Raw genomic sequence first — 12,639 nt, 5'->3', positions numbered from 1 at the left:
CACGGTTGGAGTCATAGGCATCTTTCTTTTGGAGGACGTCTGATATTGATAAAGAGTGTTCTTGGGGCTATCCCGATTCATATCTTCCAAGTCTTGGAACCAACAAAGGGAGCCTTGAAACAAATTGAACGAGTGGTGGCTAGATTCTTATGGGGCTCATGCTATACGCCGAACAAAACTCATTGGATTAAATGGGATAGAGTTTGTCTGCCTACTGATGAGGGAGGCCTTGGTCTGCGCCATCTGAAAGATATTGTAGAAGCATTCAGCATAAAAATGTGGTGGAGGTTTCGGGAGCAAGAATCTCTTTGGGCTCGATACATGTTTAAAAAGTTCTGCTCTAATGTTTTCCCTCTCGAACTTTCCAATACTAAACGGATTAGCCCGATGTGGAGGCGTATGTTTAGAGCTGGAACCAAATACCGGGAACAGATTTGCTGGATTCTTGGAGATGGAGACATCAACTTTTGGTTTGACACTTGGGTATTAGATGTTCCTCTTGCAAGGCTCTGCGACCCACAGGGTAGCTCACGGTTCTTAAAGGTCAATGACTTATGGGTGGAAGACTCATGGAACGAGGAGGAATTATGGCGTCTTAGCGAGGAGCATGGCTTACCGTCTGAAATAATTGAGGAAATCCTCTTAATCCCGTTTAACAGAGGGGACAAGGACAGACCAAGATGGAAACTATCCCCGAATGGAGATTTTATGGTGGCAACTGCATGGGAGCTAGTTAGAGACAGAGCGGAAAGAAGAGAAATACATGACTTCATCTGGGGAAAGTGTATTGGGCCTTCAATATCAGTTTTCCTCTTGAGATTACTTGTTAATAGAATCCCTACAGACACAAAGCTGCAGTGGAGAGGAATAGAAATGGCATCTAAATGCAGATGCTGCAGCAATATAGATGTTGAGTCCAGACTACACTTATTTGTAAATGGGGACGCAGCAAGGGAAGTGTGGAGATTCTTTGCTCATTGGTTCCCACAAGTTCCTGCTTTTGCCGAAGAAGGAATCAACATTGATCAGAGAATTAGGTGGTGGCAGAGACATTTGAATGCAGGTAATAAACAACGCATATGTCAAATAATTCCTTGCCTTATCCTCTGGTTCCTTTGGACAGAGAGAAACAATTGTGTGCATAGAGGAAAAATGTTCAGGGTAGAGAATGTTATTAGAAAGGTCATTGGTTACTTGAGGAATCTATTCTTGGCTGGGTTGGTGGGAGCAGATCAGTGGAATGAAAGCTGCCCAACTGTAGTATTCATGTCAGGTCCGGGTCACTCTGTAAAGAACAAAAAGGTAGTAAAGGTACAATGGAGACCGCCTGATGATCCTTGGATTAAGGTTAACTCGGATGGGGCATATCAACCTTCGACGCGGAGAGCAGGCGGAGGAGGAGTTGTGAGAAATGCTTTGGCAGAAATTCTCATTGCCTTTGCCTCTAATTTGAAGGCAACTTCTGGGCTCGAGGCTGAAGTGTTAGCCATCTTACAGGGATTAACGCTTGCAAAACGGTTTGGAGATCATATTTGGATTGAAGTGGATGCGGTTTTGGTGGCTGGGTGGCTATGTCAGGGTCAGCTGGGCTCGGCGAGGATTCGACATATTCTGGCCAAAATTAGAAGTGAGTTGAAAGGGACAACCTGGAGAGTGTCACTCATTTTCAGGGAGGGCAATAAGGCAACTGATCTTTTGGCAGAGTTGGGTCTCGGGATGGAATCGAATACGACATTCACAAAGGAGTCGGTCCCAGCACGGGTGAAGGCACTTTGTAGATTGGATCAGCTGGGTCTACCTAATTTCAGATTCTGATTTCATTTCCTTTTGATGTTTTTGTTTTCGGTTATATTTGTTTTTGGTTGGTTCCTCCTAGTGGTTGGATAGGCTGTTTTTGTGTTTTTCAAGACGATCCACTTTTGGGATAGTCTAATGTAATACTCTCTTTAGATGATATAAATGGGACGAGGGGCCTACTCCACCCTCCACCGAGAAGGTGTTTGATTAAGGAAAAAAAAAAAAAAAAACCATATCGTAGTGGGACCGTTCCATTAGAACACAACAAGTTCATGGGTCTAAGAGTGTCGTAAGACTCAGTCTTAGATTAACTTGAACATAATCCCTTTAACTACAATGTAGTATTGGTTAATTTGGATAATCATCCTTGAAAAGATGATAGATTCCATATTACAATCTAAGATAGACAACATGTTTTACAAGACTTGCAATACTACCTACAGGCTGTGTCAGTCAGTGGGAGCAAGTATCTTCGCAAGTGTAAATATGGATCTCAAATGGCTAGACAATGACAATGGGTTATGCCCCAAGAGAATTATCTTCTCGCTATCGTTGTGCCAGGATTTATGCGATCATATCGTCTATTAAAACTTACATAATTTAGAATGTATGTATTATGATTGTCAAGACAGCCTTCTATAAATAGAAGTCTTAAGGAAATCATCTACTAGAACATTCTAAAGGGATATGTAATTAAGGGAAAGAAACGCATGATTGGAAGCTTATATAGACCTTTTATGGTATTATTGGCACTGTACGGTGATGAAATCTACAAAAGTTGTAAACAACTAAGATTGACATATGGCGTAGGAAACTGGTTGTCTACCCATTTTAAGATAGATGATTTAAGAGAAACTAAATACATCCTTATCATCTAAGTCCTTTTAAGATTGCTAGAAAGAATGTTGAGATTCTCTTAGGAATCCTATATCTACACATTGCTTGGAACATTTAAGCATTAGAAATTCCATGAAAAGGTTTATACCTCTCAAGATGGAATTCTCTTGTCTCTAGTCAAGTGTCGTTTGACGCTTAGTGAGATCAAGAATTATGAGACTAGTTTCGGAGATAGTTATCTCATGTATGCTATAATGTGTACTAAGTTTGATATTAGTTGTGCTTATGCATAGCAAGTATATATATATTAACCATGGCAAAGGATTTTGATTGAGGTAATGAATATACCCTAGTGCTTGAGAAAGACTAGTAACTATATTCTAGTTTACCAGTCATTCATGTAATGTCCTTGGGGTTACACTGTCTTAGTTTTATGACTAATCAGTGATCGAGTAAGTCATCCTCTGAATATGTGTTTACCTTAGGAATATCTTCCTAATAGCTTTAATCGTAAGTTTGAGTACGCCTATGAGTATTATTTTTTACTACTCTAGTGAAGGCTAACTCAAGGAACACACGAGTTTATTAAGCTAAGCAATCACATATGGGGATGAAATTAATTAAAGATCAAGTACGCAACAAAGACATTATGGTGAAAAAGATATTATCAGAGAACAACCAAGCAAATTTTTCTTTCACTTAGTGAAATGAATGGTAGTTCGATATATCTAGTACAAAGACCTACTTTGAGTATAAGTGGGAGAGTTTTTGGCAGTGGGTATACTCGAAAGCATGTTTTGAGTATAAGTGTGAGATTGTTAGGTTTGGTATACTGAAAAGCATGTTTCGAGCAAGTTTCGCGCGAATAGAATCTTGCTTGTATACGTAAAACTGTACAATCCAATTTTAACCCGATTCAGTATTATTCGAGCAGTCTCGCACGAATTGAATCACTATTATTATTAAATTGTGTTTGCTTGTGCATTTATAAGATGTTTTACAAATATTTAAATGCATAAGAAGTAAACAAAGTCTAAGTCTTTTGCTTAGTAGACCGGTTGTGGGCGTCGTCCACTTTAAGGTAACACGGTCAGATCTATGCAATGTTTTGCAAAAGAAAAAAAAGAATTTCACAACCTAGATAGGCTTTGGCTACCTATCGTGAAAGGTTGCTATGTCAGTCTGCATATTTTTAAGCCTTACTGAAATAAAATGACATTAGTGTGGTATAGCACTGAACGGATCTAACAGCAAGACGTGTCTTTATGCTATCTACTGAAAGACTAGGTCTTGATAAAATATTATTTCTTAATCTACATATGTTAGTATTGAGCATACGGTATTGATTATGCACTACTTTGACTTATCAAATGGTGCGGGTTTTTCGCAACCCAATAATCCTGATATATTGGGTAGTGGTGATTAATATTTAGCGGTACTAGGATTGCTATTATGTTGAATCGTGCGCGAGGTGAGTCTCGTTTGATAATGTCCTCAAGAGGAGCTCGAACAAGGTTTTATTATTCGGAAAACTGGCCAGTTGGAGTTTTATTACTCTATGAATAATAAATAAATGTTTCTTGCTAAGTCCACTCTTGGAATTAATAAGATGTTAATTAATTAAGTCCATAGCAGACATTAATTAATTAATGGTCATTTATATCTTAAGCGCGGGAAATAAATAATAAATAACGGAAACCCGGATTACTTGTAATTTCGGATTTGGATTGGGAGAGTTCAATATTACTTCTGTAGTGGCTGCTCGTAATATTCCAATATAAGCTTGTATTAAATTGTGGGTTCAATTTAATTAGTAAAAAGCTAATTGGGCGAGCCCATATCCAAAACCTTCCATAGATCCCTGTCTGGGCCCAAAAAGAACTTAATATAAATAGGAGAATAAAGGAGACAGAATAAACACAATTTTTATTCTCAATATTTTTGAAAATTTTGAACTCTCTAGCTGTGGAGGATTTCGAATTCTTCACCTTTTCCCAAAAGGATTTTTTCTGTCTTCTTTATTTAAGTCCTAGTATTTTGATAAGATCAGCCCACCCTGATATCGAGATACCGTTCGGGAACCAGAGAGAAGATCTGTGGTCTAGTATTGAAGATCATCATATGGAGAAGGCGCGAGCAATCGTCGATTCTTTGGAGAATCAAATCGGTAACTCTAAACCGTAGAAATCATGTTTAGGATTTATTTTCTATGAGCATGAATTATTTGCGTTCTAGCATGGAATTATCTGTTTAACATGTGAATTGATTAATCGCATAATCGGTCAAATAGATCCGTATCTGATTTATTTGTTTTGTACAAGTATTCCACTGTACAAGGGGCACCAAACCCCATCAGTCAGATCATTCTAAATTTCCAGAGAAGGTAACCAACTCATACTACTTCATTTTGACCGAAGGATATTAAATTTGACTGGTTAGATTTACCGTTATTAATTTTCAAAGTGGCTGCCATTTCAATATGCTTATTCCCAATTTGATACATAGTAGGAGTTTTTTTCTACTTTCTTGAATTTGAAATAAAAAAAATATAGCATATTTGATAATAAAGAGAGCATGCTTGACTTTGATCTATGTTCTATATGATCTCTCATACTATATGACTTGCTTAAATGAAAGATATGAAATTTGGATGAACGGTTTATCGAAAAGAAAGCAATGAAGTTTTGTTGGATTGCTAGTCTGTTTTCATTCGTGTTTGATTGAAAACAAAAAGATGATTTGATAAAAAACATGCACAATTTATTTGGGGAGATTTGAGACAGAAACTGAGGTATTTGTAGTGTGTGGTTGATGAAGAGAAATATAGCTCCTTTTTGTACTAAGCTTTTCCGACAAGGAAGTAAATACTATCACTATAGCATATGAAATTTGGGATAATTTATTATGAAGTATTTGAAAAATCTCTACTTGGCATGTTGCGGTGGTCTTGAATAAAATGATCGTCTGAAATCGTTTGTTTTTTACTACTCCCTCCGTTTCGCCTTTCGCCATAGTTGAGGCGAAACTTTTCGGCACGGAGTTTTATAAATAAATATTGGGTGTGTTAAATAAATAGATAAAAAAAGTAAGAGAGAGGAAAATGTAGAGAGAATAAAGTATAAAGTGAATAAAATAGAGAGGATAAAGTAAGAGAGAGTAAAGTAAGAGAAAGGAAAAAGTTACCATATAAGGAAATGACTCAACTATGAAGAAACTTTCCGAAATGGTAAAATGACTCAACTATTGTGAAACGGAGAGAGTACATATGTACTACTGTACATATGTTTGTGGAGCTGAAAATGTCCGTCTCATTTTGCACATGTTGTAATAAAGGAAGGGATGACAGGTTGAACGAAGAAAAGAAATAATGATGACACCATTCCTGGCACTATTAACACTGTTTAACAATGTTCATCACTATTCAAAATTTTGCTTGATCTTTCACGCATGATACATGGGATGTATCATTATTACAACCTTTGAAAAGGAAACTTCACATACTTGATTTTGACGCTTGCAAAAGAGTGGAAGAAGTTGTCGAAATCCCCACTATTCAGATACTTCAATTATTTAGATTCATTTTCCATGCTTTGGTAAACAAAACTGACGTATGAATTTCATGCACAAGAAATTATTGATCCCACTTAGCGTATTCTCCACTTGTAGAGAAAGAACTCTGGTCTCTGTAAATGGACATTTGATATTCATTTGAGTTATAATTGTACACGGACAATTATTTACACGGACAATTATTTACTAACTTGTATTTTCTTGCACTTTAAACTCGTTGATACTTTTTCACGCTGGCACTTAATTAATAAAACCCAAAAGGAATTAAAGTAACAAAACATAGTAGTTTGAAGCACTACTTACTTTACTATGAGAATTGATAACGAACGTATTGATTAACGTTAAACGTTATGAAGAGAATGAGGTATTAAAATATTTTAGATGCAACAAGGAAGTCTAGTCCTTAGCATCTGTATTTCTTTCTTAGTTTATCTCTTGGTTGGTTTTGTTTGAGGACAAACAAATAGTTAAGTTTGGGGTATTGCCAAGCACGGATTTTATATGCTTTTAAAGCCTAAATTTGATTTGTTTCGAGTGTTATGTAGGTGAAATATGTTCTTAAATTATACATTGATACATTTTTTTTTTTATTTTGACGTGTTTTGTGAGAATTGTGTGAAATTGACTTAGAAAAGGGTACAAAAAAGAGGTCGAATTTGAAAAACGACACAAACTGACCAAGTCAACAGTCCGCTCAACCGGCATCAAGCGCATCAGCAGGCACTAAGGAGACTGTGGCCCGTTGCGGGAGTTCCTGAGCTAGGATATCTCGCCCAGCGATTTGCCGAGATTGACACGGAAATCCCGATACCAGTCAACGACCCACTGAAACCATGTCACTGGTCCGCTGAGTTTGTGTGGCACATGGATTCAGCCTTAATTAGAGGATAAACATGCATTTTTGAGCTAGACTTGTGATACGATCCCGCCGCGAGAGGAACCGCCACGGCCAGTGGCCACCGAAGTGCTGGGGAAGATAGATGAGGCGAGGTCTGCAGTGGTAGTGCAGGAGGCTTCTATCGCGAAGACGAAGCCGAAGAGAGTTGCGGAGCCGCCAAACAAGTTCGGCGACTTCGTGTCCAAGTAGCCGTAGGATTATTTGCTTTTCTTTTGCATTCTTTTGCTTTATTTATTTTTGGAACTTTTTATTATTTAAATTCAGTACGTGTCGAGCATAGTATAAGCTCCGTTTTCGGGTTTTCTTTGTTGATTCTTTCCAGAGATGAATAGGACTAGGTCGAATGTCTAAAAATAGGGATTTTGTTCATTAACTCATCAAGGAATGAAAATATTATTTGCCCACAACTTTGTGAATCTTCTTGCAACTCTAGTTCTCACGCTGCCCGACGGAAAACCGCGCACAGCCTGAAACTAATTTATCCGCCGACCCTACGATTGGGCGCCGGAATCGCTACTCTGATCGCCGCGTTACTACCGCCGGTCGCCGTTAAGGAGGAGGTCCTTAACATCTGGTGCTTTCATCAGTCAACTCATGAGACGTGTCAACAACGGCAAGGCGCCCTGGGGGACGCCAGGCCAGGATAATTACCCTCCAACGTGCTTTGGGGGTCGCTTGAATATTGGAGGCCGTCGCGACCGAGGCGGCTACTACCGCTCGTCGATGGACGAGGGTGACGCCGAGGGTCGCCCAAGAGACGACGCTCAACCAACCGATCATCTGCATACGAAATTGAACCAGATATTGGAGAAATTTGACAAGTTAGACGTGAGAGGACGACGAGGAGGAGTTTTTCAGACGGAAAAGATCGGGAGATCGAGGGTTTAACATCCGAAACCCTAGATATGACCCTCGTGATTTTCCGGCAAGGGATACTGGCCGTCGCGAGGGCAGGGGCCGTGTGGAGTCTTGCTGGGACCCGCCGGGCCAACCCCAATCCCGTCACCAATTGACGGAAGTTGCGCCGACGTTCGCCCGCCAGGCTTCTTGTTGGGATCCGTCCCAACATTTTCAGGCACATGCTTCAGGGTTCGACAAACCGGAACGCGTAAAGATGCAAGCTCCGCGTTTTGACGGTTCCGAAGCAACAAATTGGATAACCAGAGTCAAATACTATTTCGACCGCTTGATGCTACCGGAGGCGCATCGCCTTCACTATGTCGTAATGCTATTTGATCCTCCCGCGTCTGAGTGGGTATTTAATTATTGCAAACAACGACTTTGTCACGTGGCAAGAATTTCTGGACGACGTTAGGCACCGCTTCGACAGGAAGAGTTTTAAAGACTACTTTGGGCTGATTGCCAAGCTAACGCAGACATGAACGGTTGAGGCTTATCATGACACGTTCGAAAAATATCTCAATCGTGTCCACAGAGTTCCAAAGTTAGAGTTATTTACGTTGTTCGTTGCTGGTCTCAAGCCAGATATGCAAGAACGTATACGATTGCATCGCCCATCATCCTTAGCAGCGGCGATGGCTTTGGCCTTGGAGCTAGCCGACACTCAGGCAGAACGACAGCCGCCACAACAGACTTTGCGTCGCCCTTGGCAAAATCGGGATATCCGTGCTCAACAGGGTTCAGGGCTGAGTCACCCGTCGACCCAGCCGAGCCAAGGAAGTGGTATGAATCAGACCACTGGGCGATCAACGGAGCAGCCTCGTGCCCCTCTCATTCACGTTTCACAAGCGGAGAAAGCTGAACGCGCAAGGCTGGGACTTTGCTACTATTGTCCGGAAAAGTGGGTCACAGGTCATGTTTGTAAGCAGCGCTTATTGTGTTATGCAGATGATGGGGACGATTTTGATGAGGAGGTTGTGCAAACCGCCGAGGAGGTACTGGTGGAATCCGATGTCTCCCACGTCCATGCGATGAATGGTAGCCATAGATCTAGACCTCTCAAGAATATGGGTCTAATTCAGGGGAGAGATGTGAGCATTCTCATTGATACAGGGAGAGATCGCGATTTCCTCCACCCATGTGTCGCCGAGACCCTACACTTACCGTTGTCTCCTATTCGACCGTTTAAGGTGATCGTCGGCAACGGCGAGACTCTGCTTTGTACACATATATCTCGACAAACAAAGTTGGATGTTCAAGGGACAATTTTTGTGGTGGATCTGCATATCTTGCCGGTACATGGCCCGGATGTTGTTTTGGGAATGGATTGGCTGGAATCCTTGGGGAAAGTTACCGCCGATTTCGCGGGCAAGACGTTAAAATTTACAAGGGGAGATAAAACGATCGTTATCAACGGCATATTGCCCCCTCCGCGTCGCATTAGCCTTCATTCTCTGGCATCGCTGACACCTTCAAGGTTGGCCGCGGACGTTTTTGAATTGCTATTGCTCGAGCCGGAGTCAACCTCGACCGCTGCGACCGCGCCGGAGGAGTTCCCTGTCAACCTGCCACCAGCCGTGGCATCGATCTTTGATAGGTTCCGGGCGGTATTTCGTTTGCCAGAAGAACGAGATTGAGCGGCAGATTAAAGACATGTTGGAGCAGGGGATCATTCAGCGGAGTTGCAATCCGTTTTCGTCGCCCGTATTACTGATCCGGAAGAAAGACGGCACATTTCGTTTTTGCATCAATTATCGCGCTTTAAATAATGCAACCATTCCGGATCATTTCCCGATCCCGACAGCGGACGAACTTTTTGACGAATTGGGCAAGGCACGCGTCTTCACTAAGCTGGACTGCGATCAGGGTATCATCAGATAAGAATGCATGATGAGGACGTTTTCAAAACGACATTTCGCACTCATGATGGCCACTTCGAGTTTTTGGTCATGCCGTTCGGTCTGACTAATGCTCCGTGTACTTTTCAAGCGGCGATGAACGCTATATTTCAGCCCATGCTTTGGAAATTTGTCATAGTCTTCTTCGATGATATACTGGTTTATAACCCGTCAGCCGAGGCTCATGGGCAGCATCTAGCGGCGGTGATGTCGGTTCTGTAGGAGAACAACTTTTTTGTTAAACTGTCAAAGTGCTCTTTCTGCAGCTCCACGGTGGATTACCTGGGCCACTTGATCGGTGAGGGGTTACTTAAGGCGGACCCGAGTAAGATAGTGGCTATGACGGCGTGGCCCACGCCCAAGACAGTAAAGCAGCTCAGGGGATTTTTAGGTTTAACAGGTTATTATCGGCGCTTCATCGCTGGTTATGCGGGTATAGCAGCTCCACTTACCGAGTTGCTCAAGAAGGATTCCTCTGCATGGTCATCTGCGGCGGATTCAAGTTTCCAGAATTTGAAGAATGCTATGACTATTGCCCCGGTTCTGCGACTGCCCGATTTTGACAACCCCTTTTGCATTGAATCCGATGCATCGGATTCGGGTATTGGCGCGGTTCTTTTGCAGGACGACCATCCGGTCTCTTATTTCAGTAAGAAGTTGGGGCCCCGTAGACGAGTGGCTTCGACGTATCATAAAGATTTATATGCTATAGTGGTGGCGGTGCAGAAATGGCGGCAATACTTGTTGGGCCGGGAGTTTATAATTAGAAGTGACCAGAAGAGTTTGAAGGAATTGCTCCAACAAGTAGTGCAAACTCCGGATCAGCAACTCTATGTCCGGAAATTGATGGGGTACAAGTTTCGAATAGAGTATAAGATGGGCTCGTCTAACCGAGCGGCCGATGCCCTTTCGCACCGCGAGGTTTCGCCGGAGGAGGGAGCCGGCAGCAGCGGTGGGACCGTGGCGGTGCCAACGGGCGAGGCCGAACAAATGGCCACACTACTGATGGCTGCCTCGTAGCCAGTCCCACTTTTAATCGATTTATTGCGAAGGGATACAGCCTGGTCACCAGAAATGCGTGAAATAGTTACAGAGACTAAGGAAGGGCGGGCGCCAGGCCACCTCACTTGGGCGAATGGTTTGGTGTATTACCATCGCCGTATATTTGTGGGCTTTCGGTCATCGGCCAGACCACCGATTTTGGAGGAGTATCACAGCTCTCAGTCTGCGGGACATCCCGGGTTCGAGAGGACTCTCAGGCGAGTGACAGCAGAGTTCTATTGGCCGCAAGTGAAGAAGGAGATACGACGTTTTGTTGAGGCTTGCATTATCTGCCAGACTACAAAATACTCTACTCAGAAACCGGCGGGGTTGTTGCAACCATTACCCATTCCCTCACAAGTTTGGGAGGAGCTTTCTATGGATTTCGTGACCGGCCTTCCGCAGTCACGAGGGTACACAGTGATCATGGTAGTGGTGGACATATTATCCAAGTATGCTCATTTTGCGCCGCTGCCCACTCGGTTTGATGCTTTGCGGGTGGCGCACTTGTTCGTCAATACAGTGGTCCGTCACCGTGGATTTCCTAAAACCTTGGTCTCGGATCGGGACTCAGTGTTCTTGAATCAAATCTGGGAAGAGATTATGCGCCTTGAGCAGTACCTGCGGGCGTTTGTTGCTGATCGTCCTTCGAAGTGGACTAACTTCCTTCCATGGGAAGAATTAGCCCTTAATTGTTTTCATCATGCGGGTTTGGGGATGTCCTCGCTTAAAGCTTTGTATGGCGGGGAGCCACCTCTCTTGGATTTTGCACCCCCGTCCGCCGCAACGCCTCCCTCAGTGGCCGAGCTGATCACGCAACGGAGTGAGTTACTGGTGGAGCTGCGTCGTAATCTCGAGCGCCCTCAACAAAGGATGCGAGATACGGCTAATAAACATCGTCGTTTGGTAGAATTTTTGGTAGGGGATATGGTGTTACTCAAACTTCAACCTTACAGAGAGCATTCGGTCGGGCGTCCGCAGTCGGCAAAGTTAGCTCGTCACTATTATGGACCATTTAGGGTGTTGGAACGCATCGGGCAGGTGGCGTACCGGTTGCAGCTCCCGGAGGGGAGTATGATCCATAATGTTTTTCACGTCAGCCTCCTTAGGCCGTTTATTCAAGGTGATGCAAGGGGCGAGCTGGGTGACTTGCCTTCGGAGTTCTTTGGTGACAGGCCTGTGGTCTACCTGGTTCGGGTTTTGGAAAAACGGCTGTTGTGGCAGGAGGGCCGCCCTCGAGAGCATGTCTTGGTACGATGGTCGGACGGCACAGATTCGCCTACTTGGGAGCCGTTGGATGTGGTACAAAGGAGGTTTCCAAACGTTCTCCTTGAGGACAAGGATGTGGCTATGGAGAGGGGGGTTGATACGATCCCGCCGCGAGAGGAACCGCCGCGGCCAGTGGCCACAGAAGTGTTGGGGAAGATAGATGAGGCGTGGTCTACAGTGGTAGGATTATTTGCTTTTCTTTTGCATTCTTCTACTTTATTTATTTTTGGAACTTATTTTTATTATTTAATTTCAGTACGTGTCGAGCATAGTATAAGCTCCGTTTCGGGTTTTCTTTGTTGATTCTTTCCCGAGATGAATAGGATTAGGTCGAATCAACCCTAGGGTCCTTAGTCTATAAATAGGGCTTTTGTTTATTAACTCATCAAGGAATGAAAATATTATTTGCCCACAACTTTGTGATTCTTC

The sequence above is a fragment of the Salvia hispanica genome, chromosome 4 (assembly GCF_029641045.1).
Source record: "Salvia hispanica isolate PSC_SH4W2 chromosome 4, Shi_PSC_v1, whole genome shotgun sequence".
Classification (NCBI taxonomy): domain Eukaryota; kingdom Viridiplantae; phylum Streptophyta; class Magnoliopsida; order Lamiales; family Lamiaceae; genus Salvia; species Salvia hispanica.
The sequence above is the reverse complement of the archived record's forward strand: the minus strand, read 5'-3'. Positions refer to the sequence as shown.